At 33.3% G+C, this 18140-nt stretch overlaps 2 long non-coding RNA genes and 1 other non-coding gene across 4 annotated transcripts; 2 read left to right on the forward strand and 1 right to left on the reverse strand.

Annotated features, from left to right (window-relative positions):
* Positions 1 to 2558: 2558 nt before the first annotated feature.
* Positions 2559 to 2665, forward strand: LOC146922551 (small nucleolar RNA R71). The gene has a single exon (XR_015013065.1). It is a non-coding gene; the product is annotated as a small nucleolar RNA R71 (small nucleolar RNA).
* Positions 2666 to 9161: 6496 nt separating this feature from the next.
* On the reverse strand, positions 9162 to 10479 carry LOC146922552 (uncharacterized). Its single transcript, XR_015012499.1, has 2 exons — positions 9821 to 10479; positions 9162 to 9613 (listed from the first exon to the last, which is right to left on the reverse strand). It is a non-coding gene; the product is annotated as an uncharacterized LOC146922552 (long non-coding RNA).
* Positions 10480 to 10969: 490 nt separating this feature from the next.
* On the forward strand, positions 10970 to 11478 carry LOC146922553 (uncharacterized). 2 transcript variants are annotated; one of them, XR_015012500.1, is made up of 2 exons: positions 10970 to 11121; positions 11200 to 11478. It is a non-coding gene; the product is annotated as an uncharacterized LOC146922553 (long non-coding RNA). The 2 variants fall into 2 exon arrangements; XR_015012501.1 differs by having other exon boundaries at positions 11206 to 11478.
* Positions 11479 to 18140: the final 6662 nt, after the last annotated feature.

Here is an 18140-nt window from a genome sequence, read left to right on the forward strand (position 1 = left end):
TTTTCCCAATTTAAAACAAGGTTAGTTTCAATGCATCTCTTGATAACAACATCTAAGTGATGGAGACAATTATCAAAGGACTTACCGAAAAAAGAAAAATCATCCATGAATACCTCTATGTTCTTTTCCAGCAAGTCTGAGAATATGGCAAGCATGCACCTTTGGAAAGTGGTTGGTGCATTGCACAATCCAAAGGGCATTCTTCGATATGCAAACACACCGAAAGGGCATGTGAAGGCTGTCTTCTCCTGATCTTCCGGAGACACCGCAATTTGGTTGTACCCCGAATACCCATCCAAGAAACAATAGAAAGCCTGTCCAGCTAACCTCTTCAACATCTGGTCCATGAAAGGTAAAGGGAAGTGGTCCTTCCTGGTGGCCTGATTCAACCTTCTGTAGTCGATAGACATCCTCCAACCAGTTACTGTCTGAGTAGGAATCAACTCATTTTTTTCATTTGCTACCACGGTCATCCCTCCTTTCTTAGGTACCACATGCACATGACTCACCCATGCACTATCTGAAATTGGGTAAATCATTCCTGCATCCAACAACTTAAGGACCTCCTTCTTGACAACTTCTTTCATTGTGGGGTTAAGGTGCCTTAGGGGTTGGACCACCGGTTTGTATTCAGCCTCCAAATGGATTTTATGCATACAATAGGCTGGACTAATTCCCTTTAAATCTGATATGTGCCACCCAAAAACTGCCTTGTTGTCTTTCAAGACTCTCATCAGTTTTTCTTCTTTAAGAGAGGATAAGGCACTACTGATAATTGCTGGGTGGCTGACATCTTCACTTAAAAACACGTACTTTAAATGAGATGGGAGTTCTTTCAATTCCGGTGCACTTGGTTTCTCCACAACTTTTGTTTCTAAAACTTCAAATTTTCTATTTGCGGATTCAACCTTTGATGCCTTCAAATGTTGCACACACTCATCAACCTCATCATTAGTGTCTTTCTCACCCCCTTCAATTGAATTTGCCATCACTCTTTCTATGGGTTGCACCAGAGTTTCTTCTTGATTTGTTTCATCAACTAGACAATCAATAACATCGACCCTATAGCACTGAGGATGGTCATTCCTATGCTTCATGGCTTCAAAAATATTAACGACAACCTGTTCATTATGAAACCTGAGTATCAACTCACCCATCTCAACATCGATCAAAGCTCTTCCTGTTGCTAAGAAAGGTCTTCCCAATAACAAGGGTGTCTCATCATTTTCTTCCATATCTAATATAACAAAATCAGCAGGAAACAATAGCTCATTTACCTTTACCAATACATCTTCCAACACTCCATAAGGATGGGAAACAGAGCAATCAGCAAGTGTAAGAGTCATCTTTGTTAGTTTTGGTTCCCCGCATCCCAACTTCTTCATCATGGAGAGAGGCATTAGATTAATACTAGCCCCCAAATCACATAATGTTCTTCCAACATTCACCTTCCCAATAGTGCAAGGAATGGTGAATGCACCTGGATCTTTCAATTTAGGAGGTAATTTATTCTAAAGAATGGCACTGCAATTCTCTGACAATGCGATGTTTTCACCATCTCTAGGTTTCTTCCTTCCGGTTAACAGATCCTTCATGAACTTTGCATACAAAGGCATCTACTCAATAGCCTCACTAAAAGGAATGTTCACTTGTAATTGAGAAAATAGCTCCATAAACTTTTTGAATTGACTCACCTCCTTCTCTTTCTTCTTTGACAAATGTGGGTAGGGCAATTTCACATAAGAAGGGACAACTTGTTTCTTCCCACCCTCTTCAAGAAGTTGGCTTTTGGTCTTCCCAAAATGGACTCTTCATCAATCAATTTCTCAATCTCTCTAATTTTTCCTCCCTCTTTATTTTTTTATCCCTCTGAATTTTTCTCTTCATGTTCATTTTCAACTACTCCCTCATTTTTTCAACTACTTCTTGTTCATTCTCCTCCACGTCCACCTCAACTTCTTCATTCTTTTTAGTTACTTTCGGAGGCAAAGGTGTTAACACCTTCTTACTTCTCAATTCAATTGCCTTACAGCTCTCATTGTTTTTCGGATTGTCTTGAGTGTTGCCTGAGAATCCTCCTTTTGTATGTTCAGCCATTTGTTTCGCCATTTGCCCAATTTGAGTTTCAAACATTTTTCGGGCTGCCTCATTATTCTTCCTTTCAGCTTCCTAACTTGCTTTCATCTCCTCCATGTTTTCTTGAGTCATTTGCATGAATTTGGTCATGGCTTCTTCCCAAGCAGCTGGGGGTCTTTTTTGTTGTTGCGGTTGTTGGCGTGGAGGGTTAGGAAGGAGGGTGTTGAGAGTGTTTGTGTTAGAGTAACTCAAGTTAGGGTGTTTAGCATAGCCAAGATAGCCGTGTTGTCACTCACCTCAAACATCCCCTCTTCTTTTTCTCAGCATCAACTCGATGCTCATTTTGGGTCATGTTCTATATCAGGTTCCAGACTTCATGGCCAGTTTTGGTTCTCATACTTCCACTTGCCGAAGCATCTAAGAACATTCTATGGTTAGCGGTTAACCCTTCAGTAAAGACTTGGAGGTAAGATTTTTCATCTAGGCCATGTGAAGGACACCTCTTAAGCAAAGGGTTAAAACACTCCCAAGCATCATACAAGGTCTCACTCTCCCCTTGTTTAAAGTTGGTGATCTCATGTTTCTTCTCCCAATATGTGGACATAGGGAAAAATCTCTTAAGGAATTTAAGCTCGAGTTCATCCCAAGTTTGAATGGTTCCACTAGGTATGGACAACAACCAATCTTTGGCTATACCGGTTAGAGTAAAAGGGAATAGTCTAAGCTTCTTTTGGCTCTCGGTGACATTAGCAGGTGGCACACAGAACTGACAAGTTTCATGAAAGTGGCTCAAGTGCTCATGAGGGCTTCTATCATCGCACCCATCGTATTGATTTTCCTTAAGGTTTTGTTGGACAGAACTCTTAATGTCAAAGGCTACCGGGTTAGCTGGTTGGAAAACGTGAGTTAAATGGCCACGGTTGGCATCCAACCCGTAATCTCCCATCATAGGTCTCGGTGGTTGCTGTTCTCCCATGGCTATGGGTTCAGGTTCAGTGGGATGGATGTCTATTGGTGAAGACTCTTAGGTTGTACCTTCAGCTGCTCTAGCTAAACGAACTGCTTTTCGATTAGCCCTTGCGGTCCTTTCGATCTCCGGATTGTACACCAAGTCCTCAGGTTGGACTCTACCTCGCATACACAGCAAAAGAATACCTTAGTAGCACTGCACCATAAACAACCAATAATTTTTTTTAAATTAAAGACAAAAATTTAAATGACAGAAATCTTAACAATTAACGTTATTGCCTTGTTGAAATTAATCAACAGTCCCCGGCAACGGCGCCAAAAACTTGATAGAAAATTAGCAAGTGTACTAATTTGAATCGAGTAATAAAATAATTCGTTTCCTCAGGGACTGAGTTAATCTTTACTTAACAAAAACATTAACATTAAGATGTAATTAAATCGGGGGGTGCCTTAGGCAAGTTGGTTTTAGGTGCAATTGTAATTAAAAATGACGGAAATAAAATTGGTTTTGGGAATATTATAAAGAGATGACTAGGTCATTCGATTCATCTGCACTTCACTCATTAGCAACCTGATTCTTATGTCCACGAATGTCACAAAGTAAACGACGAATTAACAAATTAACTTATGTCAATCCCTTGATCCTAAGTCCGATTATCTAATCATAATTCCCTAATTCCTTAGGTGAACCTATAACTATCAAAGGATATAAAGTCCGTTAATCCAATTATTACAACCTAACAACTCTCTATCCCTAGATTGTTCGTTAGATTGAACAACATAAATATATCCGAGTTACACGCTACTGTCAATAGTCAGGCAATCTCTTGAATCAATTATATTGTGTCAGAATGATAAAGGCATTAAGCATAAGATATACTGAATAAACTAGATTGACTTTCATAAACGATAAGAGTTTCAGGTTACATAAGTATGAGCTAATACAGAATCATCTCTTGACCTAATCACAGTAGATCTAGCTACTCATGACTAAAGCACAAATAACTAATGATAAAGAAGAATTCATTACATTCAATTGATGTCCGACTATGAGTTTGATGGTCTCCCACCTTCTGCTCAGTGATCCAGCTTCAAAATCAGTCTTTCTCCATAAAAATTCCGAACCCCCTCCTCAGAAAACAACTTGGCTTTTATAATAAAAAATCTGGGTTCACCAAAATCGTAGCCCGATGTGCAAAATCGGAGCACGGTTGCTTATTAAAGTCCAAAATCAGATCAAACGCTCCTCCAAATCGGAGCACGATGGGTTCACATCGGAGCCTGATTTTTTATGTAGCAAAAGCTCCAACATTCAGCCATAAATCGGGCTACGATTTTGATGCTTCCTTCAAGTGCCAATTCTGTTCTTTCTAGCTTCTAACTTGTACAAAAACACCTGAACTCAACTAAAATGACATAAAAACTGAGCTAGAAGTACTGTATGACCTAGTGTCATCACGTGACTTAAGCCCCAAACAAGATGGGCTTTAGGTATTTTTACCTGATTCTATATGCTTCTAGAAGCCGGCTAAGGTGGCGCCTCTGGAAGGGCACGCCTAGGCCTTCTAGAGGACGCCTAAGCATTTCTAGAGGGCTTTCAAGCTTAGGAATATATTGACAGTCCATTTTATTTTAAACAATGGAAACGATAATCATAGAAAATTTAGTGCAAAATTAGATGAGGATATCTTTTTTGGTTATTCTCTGAAAGAACCCTTACTATTGAAGAATCAATTCCTCAAATTCTCCCATTGGACTTTTTTCTTGTCACGGTTTATGTGACATTATTCAATTAGCTACTTATACTAATTTATTAAGCCTTATTTTTTGTCAACCTAATTGAATTGATATTTTTGATGCATTGATTTGATATTTGATACTAATCGATTATGCTTTTTTTAATGTACTACTAGGTATATAACCCGTGCGTTGCACGGGTTTGATTAAAATATTGCTTTCAATTTTCCTTTTTCGAGATCTTAATAATGCACTCATGCTTGTTGTCAATGTCGCTTATAAGAAAGGTTGAAATAAGCACCAGTTAACATATGATTAATCTTTGGTAGTTTGTCTTTTTCATCTTTTGATCATGCTTTTAGAAATTATGCCACCTGACATATTTTGATCATGTCTTTGGAAGTTAATCCACCTCACATCTTAAATATTAAAAAGACAATTCTTGTATTGATAAATTAGCTTCATTTGAGGTTTTCTATCAAACCTTCACTTTGAGGAATTCTACTCTTGTCACTTTGCGTAGTTTTTTTTTCCCTCTATTTTGGATGACGATTATATTCTCCAATATGTTTTTTTATTTTTTATTTATATTATTATGTTTTGCTATATAACACTGTTATAGTGAGAATATAACATTATTATTTTATGATAAGATTGTTTTTAGTATTATCTAATCTTATATAAACTTAATAGAATAAAAGAAAGGGTGGGACTTATATAACTGAACCACTGAAGTTTAATTACATTTATATTAGAGATTACATTAAAATGGAGTGGAAAGTTTTTATAAGAGTTCCACACCATCACAATTTTAACTTAAAATTAGATAGTATAAAAGAGAGTGAGAAGTTTCTCTATAGAATGTCACATCATCATGATTCTAACTTAAGAAAAATCCAAGCTTTCAAAATTCAAAAGACATATTCCGAACCAAAAAAAATAATGTAAGGATATAATCGGAACAATGGGTATGAAGTTTAAAAGGCCAAAAACATTTTATTCAAAGAATATAATAAGAGTAAATTTAATTGCACCAATCATCTCCAAATATAAAATCACAATCAACATTGCAATTTTGATCATTTTTTTCTTAATTTATTTATGGATTGGAGTATCATTTTTTATTCAAACTATGAAGAAGAAAATTTTCACGTAATTTAGCTCCATCAATTTACTTCATGAGATAACGTATAAAGAATCGCTGAGTATGTCAATGCATTTTGTTTAATTGACGATAATCTCTTGACTAAGATATTGACACTCACTAAATCTGAAAAGTACAACAATAAGAAAATTATAGTTGGTTCAAATTATCTATGTGATATAATTAAAATGAAGAATTGAAAGAAAGGACTCAGAAGTAAGTTGAAAGAGTTAAGATTTAGAATTATGATGACATTTATAACCATCCATATAAATCAACATAGTAAAATAAATTGGTATCTAAGATTTAAGATTGAAAGAGTGCTTCTAGAGGCATTTGTTCTGTTGTTTTAGCTGAACATCCAAACGTTCATATAACCTATAGACCACTCAAAAGTAAATTTTCAAAAATAATTAAGTTATGTATCAAAAAAAATATAATGAAATTATAAAACCGATCTTGACCAAAAAATAATAATTATAAAACTGATATATTATTACAAAGCGACCTCAAAATGAAATTATTGTTAAATAAATCATATAAATATTAAAATTGGCTAGAAGAACAGTGGAAATAGAAAATTACCAGGATCCTTAAAAAAATAATCCAGGATAGAGAATAAGAGCACATCTATTGTGAAAAGAGAACATAGTAGATGGAGGAAGTTACTTTCATAATTTATTGGAAAATCACTTGGGAGTTCATTCAAAGACACTTGTTGAAAACTTGACAGTCAAGATGATTCGAATATACAGAGACTTAAGACAGAATGAAGCTTATCTTATCGGGTCCCTTTAGCTTGGACCAGTTTATGTTTTGGTCCAACTTGGACGAGTGAAATTACCTGCTATCACAGGTTCTCTTCCGGTTGTCCCATACCATACACACCCTTATATGAAAACATGCTAACAACCCCTTTTCTTCAATAATTTACAAAGTCATTTTTTGTTTCAGATCTATTAAACACTTTACACCAACTTACAACCACTACAAACCTGAATTCAATGGTTATTAATACTTAGAGAAATTTTTTCCAGATCCATTACATTCTTGGTCCAAAATCGCGCAGAACAAAGGATGAGAGGAAGGTTTGATTTATCTATTCCCCTGTAAGAATCCGTAAAGATCCGTTAACCATTGCCGCATACCCTGTAAGAATCACTTGTTCCTCTTCTGTGATTTTTTTTTTCCTACGAAACTCTTTCAACCCATTTTTGCCCCGATTCAAATTATACATTCCGGGCATTAATCTGAGTTTCTAAAAATACATATATTATATAAGTTCAACGAAATACTGAATTAGGGTTAATTATGTTTCTAGTCCCTATAAAATAGCGACCTTGTAAGTTTAGTCCTTACTTAATTTTAATAGCATTTTTAGTCCCTATAAAAAAAAATTTACTTATAATTTTAGTCCCTGCTAAAACAAAGTTTGATTAATTATCCTTAAACTCTTAAATTTTTGAACGATTTTTTTGAGACAAGATTAGAACACTATGAAAGGTTCGTTTACTAAAATTTAGAATTTTCAGACATGAAATGAATTAAATATGAATTTTTTAAAACGACAAAAGTTAAAGATAAAAAGTAATAAAATCTGGATGTAGAAATCAAATTTTGCGATAATTTTTTGCGGAGGAACTTTTAGTAATGTTCTAAACATGTCTGCAAAAAATTGTTCAAAAATTTAAGAGTTTAAGCATAAATTAAACAAATTTGAATTGAGTATGGACTAATACTCGGGGCAAAAAAACAAAATTAGGGACTAAAAATGCTATTAAAATTAAGTAAGGACTAAACTTACAAGGTCGCTATTTTATAGGGACTAGAAACATAATTAACCCACTGAATTATGATCCTACGTAACATTAAACTCATATCAAAACATACGAAAATCTATAAAAACTAGAAAATGAAAAGCTTGAAAATCAAATCTGAACAAGATGAAAGTGTAGGGAAAGGAGAGGAAGGGCAGCGATGGAAGAAGGTGAAAGGGGTGAGATTGCCGCTAAATAATAGAAATGGATGGATTGAAGAAGGAAGTATTTTGGTACCATGAAACTTCTATTAAAACAAGAGGGACGTATCTGCAATTAATAAAAATCAATATCCTTTTAATGAAATGGTAAATGGAATCCACGTATAGATACATGCTTGTGACAACTCACGTGGGTAAAGCAAACCCACCTTTCTTTGATGGGTAGATAAGAATTCTCCTTGTTTTTAACTTGGAGTTGGACCCGTGAATCCATTTGTTCACACAATTTAAAGGTTTTGACCCGGCCCAAATTTGGCAAAAGGCTTGAATATATATCAGTCCATGTCTATATCCGGCCCAGAGAACCATTTTCACAAAATGACAACAGTGTGCAGACACTTTTAAGTAGGCTTGGATAATATCTAACTTATACATCAGGTAGTGGACAGACAATCTGAACCGTGTATATTAATTAATATTATATCAAAGGTCAATATTCAACTGGTCCAAGTTGAACCCCAACATTCACTGGTCCAAACTAAAATTTGCCTTTCTTATCTGATGATGATCACCTCATAGAGGCTAAGGTATGTGTTGGGAGGTGAAGCTTATCGGAGTCCATTAGGCAAAGATAAATTTAAGGATAAAAAAAGAGTGTTATGAGAAGGGAAAAAAAAACCAATGTCTTGAATGAATCTTTAAATGAAACATAGCCTTTTTAGTTTTTAAGTTGAGAACGTTACTCCTATACCATGATAAAAGAGTAAAGGTAACTAATGCATAAAAGGAAAGGAATAAGTATCAGATAGATTAACATATGCATAATAAAGAACGGGTCTCCGGTGGTTTCTAGTGTTCATCGTTTGTTTGTTTTTTTATTCTAATTAAATTCCACCTATGTTCATATGCCAAAAAAACGTATGACTACCATTCATAATTAAATCACACCATTTCTAACATTAAAAAATGATTATGGTGCTCTAATAAGTTCCATGCATTTAAGGTGGAGATATGTGTAAATGGATGTTTAGCCTTTTTAGAAAAATCTTGTCATTCCTCTATTACTCTTTTGTTTTTTTAAGCAATTTTATCAAATTAATTGTTTGTTGCAAATCTACAGTTGGCATTGAATTCATAGTGGAGTGAAGGTTATTTTTTTGGTAGTGGCTGGGATTTGAACCCCAGACCTTGCATATTTTATGCATTGTCCAAACCAACTGAGCTAAGCTCACGAGGACAGTGGAGTGAAGGTTATTATATAACTCATGAATTTAAAAGAATTTATATTAGATTAATATGAAAGGTGGCAAATTTTCAATGAAACGTAATTGCAAAGATATAGTGGATCATGTTTAATTAGAGATGAAAAACAACTCTAAAGCATGCCACATCAACACATGAAAGCCTAGGAACAAACCAAGGTTCAATTACAAAGATAAGATATATTGATATAGATAGATAGATGTATGTATATAGAGAATCTTTGTTAATTAACCATTGATCAATAGTTGACATGGTTTAATGTTTATTTTATAAACACCTCACATGATAGTTAAGATAGTATTTTCCAATGACATGTATGGCTCACTAATTCGGCATTTGCATCCTCCTTAGATAATTGTTTTGAGATAATTCATTAAAAAAGACACGAACTAAATCTCTCAATCAATACTTTTTATGATGATGACATAGATGATTCTCTTTCAATCCTGAAAAGACAAAAAAAAAAAAAATAACAAATTTATAATTGGTGAAGTTAAAATGAGTACTGGAAAAAATTAACATAACCTCACATGGCGTTTGAGATGCATGGATAAGTTACTATTCTTAAGAAGAGAAATCCCAAAAATTTAATATTTTAGTTTTTGTATGAGCAGACAAAGAAAGACTCCAAGAAAAATCCAATAACTACATACCTTTTTTATTCTTTTAGTTGTAGTAGGGAGAATGTAAATTGAAACAACATATTTTCAATTGTTAAACCCACCAAATAGAACCTAGAATATGAACATCAAAAGTGTATAAACCCTCTTGCAAAAGACACAATATATATAATGAAATGTGCAGCCACAATTTATGCCAATATAAAGTTTCTTCAAACGTATGTTTGTTGGGATTCTTTAAGCAATGGAATTTAAATCAGCCATACCAGCCAAATAAAGATCTGGCGTTAAAATGATTCATTGGGCTACACTAATAATGAATAAAAGAGATGGATTAAGAAAGGGTGATAACGTTTTTAAGAGAGAATAATAAGAATAGGTAGTGGAAGAAGTTCAAAGCACCATTAGCTGTTACAAAATAAAGTACATGAATATGAATGAATTTTATACAAATAAATAAATATGTAGTAAATTGTTGATGAAAGAAAAGAAAAAATGAAATAGAGAGCCACATGTCATAAGTAAGAGAGATTAGTTAGAAAATAAAGAGCTTTAGTGAGGTGACACATAAGTAAAATGTAACTTAAAATACATGTAGATAGAGATCATTTCTAATCTACTAGCAAAAATGAATCATTTAGACTAACAATTTGGTAAATATTTCCCTCAAAAAAAAAAAACAATTTGGTAAATATTCTATCATACCACATTCTTGTTCAAATGCTAACAGAAATGAATCATAAATATGTGTGAATGAGCATGTGCAATATATCATGAAATTCAAAAATTTGATATGCATTAACTTTAGTTCCAATGATCTTGTCAAATAAAAAAAAATGATCTTTGTCAAATAAAAAAAAAATGATCCTACAATATATTCATTTTATGCATAAAGATGATGCCACATCGACGGTGCATGATTTAAAAAAAAACTTGGTCAAGGTCCAACTATATTTTATTCCCTTTTTATGGCGAATGGTTAAAAAAAAATGAAGAGATGATAAAAAAAAAAGAATGAACTTTTATGATTGATAATTTTTTTATATATGTGACCTAGTTACTAACTGTGCTAAAGAGACAAAAACAACCCATTGATATACTTAAGAGACATTTAATAATAATTCTAAAATTAAGAAAGATGTTTTTATAATTCATTAAGTGATAAAAACTATTTATTTGATGTACAAACCTCGTGAGCTTTATATATTATAAAGTGATCAAATCATTTTCTATTTATTACATTTAAAAAGAGAAAAACATGACTGGTGTTCTCAAGTTTGTTTATATCATGGTCTTTTTTCTTTCCCTATTTCTTATTGCAACTGACATTAAAGGTATGCTATTTTTTTATCCTTTTTATTTTTATTATTCCCTTGGTGTATAATATAACATTCTTATTTTATTTTTTTTAGTTGCAGCTTTTCTTAAATGTGATTTTGACCTCGATTGTCCACCTAAAATGTGTTATAGTCATCTTTATTTTGTTCCGATGTGTGTTGACAACCGCTGTGATTGTGTACTCAATGGAAAGATATAATACCAACAATCCCTTAGGCTTTTCCATGATTGTTTGGCACCTAATAGTTGGATATTTAATCCTTTCATAATTTAAACTTATGTATTTATTTATTTGTACTTTAAGATAAAGATAATGAAATGAAATAAGACAGAAGAAAATAATTCTTATATTAGATCTTTCTTAATTTTTTAGACGTATCCTATGGCCTCTCAATTCAAATATATATCACTTTTCTTTCTAACTCCATCACCAATCATAATATATTCAATACTTAAGTAGAAAATAATGTGTGTTACATCAAAGCTTATCATTTTATTTTTATGTCATAATATTCTTCCATAAATTATTTTGCTTGCACATCAACTTGTATTTTATTCATGTATTAGATTTTATCAGCTTATTAGAGACTAGTTAGTTAGTGCCTATATATAGGCTTAAGGTGTTACATTGTAACTAACTTTCTCGTTTTGTAATATTACATTTCACTATCAATAGAACAATTCCATAAGCTTTTCTCTCCTTCATCCATGGATACCATGTTTCATAACATGGTATCAGAGCAACATTGGTATCCACCTTGAATAATATTTACCGCTGCATTTTCTAGAGAAAATCTAATTTTCTCATCTCATTCCTTTCTCATTCATAACTCTGTTTCTCTTTCGTTTTCCAGAGAAAATCCAAAAATAATCTTCTTCAAATTCAGTTCATTTTCTTGTTTTGTTTGATCGATTAGTTTTTTTTAATCGTACTCCAATTTCTTTCGCGTCATCTTTGTTCGTTCATCCTTCTCAGTTTGTGATTCATCACAATTTCGTTTGTGTTGTCTTTCCAATTTCTAATCTTCAAATTTCTGTTTGATTTCTGCTTCAATTCCTTGTGCGATTCTAGTGTCTTGATTGACCAATATTTCCAGTTTATGAATCTTGCAATTTTGTGATTTAGTTTGTTCTTGTTCTTGTGATCGTAACTCTGCTTTAGTTCTACAATTTGGTTTTAATTTTCGACTTCGGTTGATTTCTTCTATGTCCAAGTCTTTTTCGCTGCTGTTATGCGATTGCCCTTTCATAATCCTCTTGTGTTTTAGATTCAACTTCATCGTGCATTGAGTTTTTTAGGTTGTGATTTAGTTATTGCAACCTATAACTAGTGTGCTCACAAGGTGTTTGTGGAAATTCCACACTGAAAACATATTGGTGTTTGTTCAGTTTGATAGCAATAGTTCTTGGTTCAACTGACATTGTGGGATTGAGCATAGCCTATTGCTTCCAAAGCTGTTGAAGAAACTCCTCTGCTGAAATCTCTATGTTTGATTTGGCGATACTTTGTTAATGGAATGGCACTGAAGCAAGGATGTTGTGCTCAGAAAACTCTTTATGTGCTAAGTTGTGAATTGTCATGGCTTTGCCTGATATTCGTATTTGGATTGTGTTCATTTCTTCCAGACTTTGGGGTAGATTTTGTGGAAGATGGCTCAGGATCTTGAGATGAAAGTTGCTCGAATTTATTTGTGATGCGTATTCATCTTCACCTTGGGTGCATTATTTAGGAGAGCAAGGATTTATTGTCACTGTCCTCATTTTCAGAGATCTTACATAAGGTTTTGTGGTGAATCTGTTGCTTACTTGTTATCTGTGGTTACATATTATGATAATTTGGAATTGGATAATATTCTATCATGAGAATGAGTGAATGTTGGTTGGTTTTATTCATATATGAAGCATTTCCTTTTAGTTTGTGAATGGTTTGGTGTTTGAAGCATGGGATTGGGTTATTGATTGCTTCTGGATGCATAATTGGGTTGTAATCTACCATGCTGGTTTTGTGGTTGGATCTGCCTATTTTCCAATGGTCTGCAACAGTGCCTACTTCTTGTTATCTTGTGATCTTGATTATGGCATATGGTGAGCTATGAGAATGTTGTTTGTTGCTGCAATGTTGTGTCAGCTTGGTTGTTTGTCCTAGATTTTATTTGGTTATAATTGGTTTTGGCATATTCTTTTCGTTTCCTGAGATTGCACATTCAGATTGGAATTGCTTTTGGTATATACTTCATGCTTCAAGACTTGTTTTGGTTTGGCCTTGATATAGTGGTTTGGTATCGAAGTATGGAATTTGCCTATTGTTTTCTTCTGTTTTGTCCACTCTTGTGACAATTGAAGACCTTTTTCTTTGGATTCTTCCTTAAGCTTTAGTGTTTGAAGCATTGATTTGTTGGCCGATGGCTTGAAGTTGCATCAACATGGATTTGTTTTCTATGGTTTGAAGACATATCACATGGCTATGCATCTCTATTGGCTTGCTTTTGGTTTTTCTTGTCTCGGCTCGGCATCGGAGGGCATCACTTTTATCTTTGGAACCTTGGTCTTGTTGCTTCATGGTACTTTTGGTGTGAAGTTTGTTCAACATATGACCTCCTTCCATTGTTGACTATGGCTCTTCCTTGCATTTGTTTTTTTTCTTGTCTCGGCTCGGCATTGGAGGGCATCACTTTTATCTTTGGAACCTTGGTCTTGTATATGACCTCCTTCCATTGTAGACTATGGCCCTTCCTTGCACTTCCTTTTTGGATATCATCATTGATTTTGGATATCCTTGTTCTTCTTGTCTTGTGCTTCTATCTTGAGTTCTTGAGAACTCTTGATGGTTAAGAGTTGTGCCTTAATTGGCTTTGTTGATATTGGCTTCTACCGGATGGTGGTTAAGCGTTGCTTGGATGCTTATTCCATCAATTGGTTCAACCTTGAGTTGTGGTTGCTTCTTGTTGGATAAGCACTTGTTTGATGACTTTGTTTTTTTTAGCCGATGTATTCCCGGCATCTTTCCTTGTATTTTCTCATTTCAAGTTGGAAGTGTTTTGAACACCTTCCAACTTGAGGGGGACTATTAGAGACTAGTTAGTTAGTGCCTATATATAGGCTTAAGGTGTTACATTGTAACTAACTTTCTCATTTTGTAATATTACATTTCACTACCAATAGAACAATTCCATAAGCTTTTCTCTCCTTCATCCATGGATACCATGTTTCATAACACAGCTCGTATACTGTAATGGTTCTATTCAATTGGAATTGAAATGCAAATAATATTCTATTAATTCATCCGAGCATTGCAACTTTGTAATTATAATCTTTGTTGATAGAGAACAATAGGTAAATAAGAGAATGTAGTAAGAAGAAGAATAGAACAAAAGGACTAGAGAATTAAAGAGAGATAAGAAAAGTTACATCACACATATTTCATGTTTTATTTCCTTGGTCTTCTCTTATTTATAAGGATCTACCTTCCTATTTTCTCTATTGTCCCTTTCATTTCTTTGACTCATTTTTTTTCCTTTTAGAAGATATACAAAATTAAAACGTCACAGTAGAATCAAAAATAACTACTGAAATATAAGTTTGTGGTTGTTAATTAATTCGTTATTTTGGTGTGTCGGCTGCGTTTGTAAGATTAGAAATCCTCACTCTATCATATGAAAACCCCTAAAATCAATTGTTGGTATATATTACTTATTTAACCCTTGTATGAATAAGTAAATTAAAACATTAAGGACCTCATAAGTCATATGAAAACCCCTAAAATCAATTGTTGGTATATATTACTTATTTAACCCTTGTATGAATAAGTAAATTAAAACATTAAGGACCTCATAAGTCTTAAGTTACTAACATGATAAATACATTTGTTTGTTTAAACAAAAGAAAAGTACAAAAGTGAAATCAAGATACACCTCTTAGACCATGAACGAGGACCAATACCAAAAAGCCATAATAAAAGAGAATGCAATTATGCGTAAATTTCAGTCATATAAGTTCGTGTTTATATGGATTGTGACATTCCTACTTAACAAAAACGATTATAATTAAGATGTGTAAACTGGGGGATGCATGAGGCATAAGGTTTGATTCAAGGTAAACTACTTAAACATAAATGAAATAATATTCTAAACCTTTTTGGTCCCTGCAAATTTTTTTGTTTTTTAAAATAGTCTCTGGAGGGACTATTTTCAAAAACAAAATATTTTGCAAGAACCTTTTTAAAAAACAAAATATTTTGCAGGGACCAAAAACTACAAAATGGGTTTAGTCATCATGTGCCACGTATGCAAATCATCACCAAAATGGGGTCAGGGACTATTTTAAAAAACAAAAAATTTTGCAGGGACCAAAAACTAATTTTTTTTACATGGACTAAAACCAAAATGAGGCATATTTACAGGGACTAAAACCATATCTTAGCCCATGAAATTATCTTGGAGGACCATCTTTCTTGGACCATCTTTCTTTTTAGCACATTTTCTCGTTCGAGGATTTTTATCTTAGGAACTGACTAGCCTACCATGCTTTAGGCGTGGTTGAGACTCATTTGCAATACGATATTGCCCAACTGTGACATCCATTTTTTATCGAAGCATTAGTAGCTGATATATATGATTTTATCACACTTTTTTGATCAGTGAATGCATTTGCTAATTGATTTTCTAAGCTCTGCAAATGAATTATCTTTTGAACTTCAAGTTCACATTGTTTAGTTTGAGGATCAAGATGAGACTATGATAATGCTTTCCAAATGATCTTGTTTACCAGCTGCTTACTCTCTCCACATGATGTTGGGAAATTTGATTCATCTAAATGAAAATCAGCAAATCACGTTGTAAATGAATTTCCCGTTGTTGGCTTAAGATACTTTATAAGAGATGGAGATTCACATCCAACATATATTCTCAAACTTGTTTGAGGATCCATCTTAGTGCATTGTGGTGGAGAAATAGGAACATACACTGCACATCCGAAGATTCTTAGATGGGAAATATTAGGTTCTAGAGCAAAAACCAATTTTAAAGGGGAAGAGTTATGGTAAGTTGTTGGCCTCATGCGAATCAATGATGCATCATGCATGTCCCCAAGTGGAAATTAGGAGTTTACATCTCATGAGGAGTGGTCTTACAATTAACTGTATATGCTTAAAAAATGATTATGCAAGTCCATTTTGTGTATGAACATATTCTACAGAATATTCAATATCAATTCCAATGGACATACAATATTCATTAAATGATTGAGATGAGAACTCAGCTGCATTATCAAGTCTTATTTTCTTGACGGGATAATCAAGGAAGTGAGCTCTTATTCGAATTAGTTGATCTAACAATCTTGCAAATGCCTGCTTGCAAGTTGACAACAGACAAACATGTGACCATCTAATGGATGCATAAATTAAAACCATTAAATATCTGGATGGTCAACGTGGCGGGTGTATTGGCCCAAAAATATCACCATGTACCCTCTAAATTTTTTATAGATTCACTTGCATTTTTTAGCCTAATTATCAACTTCCCTCGTGAACAAGAGGTACACGAGAACTTATCAGATTGAAGTATCTCATGGATCTTCAATTGATGACCACAAGAATTTTCAATTATTTTTTGCATCATTATAGACCTAAGATCGCCCAATCGGTCATGTCAAACAACAAATTTATTATGATTTGTAAACTTCTAGTTTACAATCACATATGCTTCAGTTGCACTTATATAAGTGTAGTACAAACCATAGGAAAAGGCGAGTAACTTTTCCATTACACTTATTTTAACCAAATTATGTCTCGTTACATAAAGATATTCAACATCTCCTTCATTTCTAGTTTCAATATGATATCCATTTAGACAGATATCTTTGAAACTCAATAAATTCCTATGAGACTTGGGAGAATATAATGCATTCTCAATGTTTAAATTTTTGAGGTTAATGTTAATATTCATTCTATCTAAAAAGTGAACAAACAAAAGAAAAGTATAAAAACAAAATTATATAAACGTAATATTTATCTTGACTAGCAATGGATGTTGAAAACACACTTAGAAATAAAACTTAATTATCATTAGAATAGGAAAGTTAAAACATAACATAAAACTTTTATTATCATAGAAAATTCAAAGGCATTCTTAAAGATGATTATTTATAGGAAAATGTTAACGAGTGCCCCCGAAGCACTCTTTAAGGACCATAAGTAGTAAATATTTATAAAAATGTGTAATCAATGCATTGAAAATCAAAATATTTAACCTTTTTAAAGTATAATTACTAATTTTAGGATGCTTAATGAGTGTCTGTGACACTCGTTAACAAGACCGTTATTTATATCTAGGGTTCTATTTTTTAACACTTCCATCTCCAATGAGATGATCAATCTTTCCATGATCAACAAAGAAATTAGTAATGTATAAGTTGGTAACATCCATATTACCATAATCATTATCACCATCTTCACATGCAAAATGAGTATGAGCCTTTTTATCTTAATTTTTAAGTGATTGCTCGTAAAGATCAACAAGATGCCATGGTAAACGACAAGTACAACTCCAATGGCCTTTTCCTCCACAACAATAGCAAATATTTTCATTATTTTTGCTACTTTAAGCAACTTTTTCATTCTTTCCAACATTTTTCCACTCCTGGTGAAAAAAAATATGTTTTTTGTGATCTCCACGACGATTATGATTAAGACCACGACCCTGAATTTTTCCACGACCACGATGTTATACCCTAATTTTGGACCTAAAAATACTTGTTCAATTCTACTTTTCTTGTATTTCAAGCCATTTGATATATCTCTGATCAATTGCATCTTTCTCTGTGTTTTATTTCAATGTTATTTGCAAAACTTACATGCAAGGGCATTTTAGTCATTTCCTATGTCAAAATTTCTTTCAGTCTTTTAAAAATTCGTTTGAGTCCTTTCATTTGGTTAGAATAAGTCTCTGTTTCATTCTATGTCAAAATCCATTTCAAAAATTGCATTTGAAGTCATTTTAAGATTAGTGTTGCCCCCAGG

This window comes from Medicago sativa, chromosome 5, assembly GCF_051527215.1.
Source record: "Medicago sativa cultivar Bolivia chromosome 5, Bolivia_mono, whole genome shotgun sequence".
NCBI classification, from domain to species: Eukaryota; Viridiplantae; Streptophyta; class Magnoliopsida; order Fabales; family Fabaceae; genus Medicago; species Medicago sativa.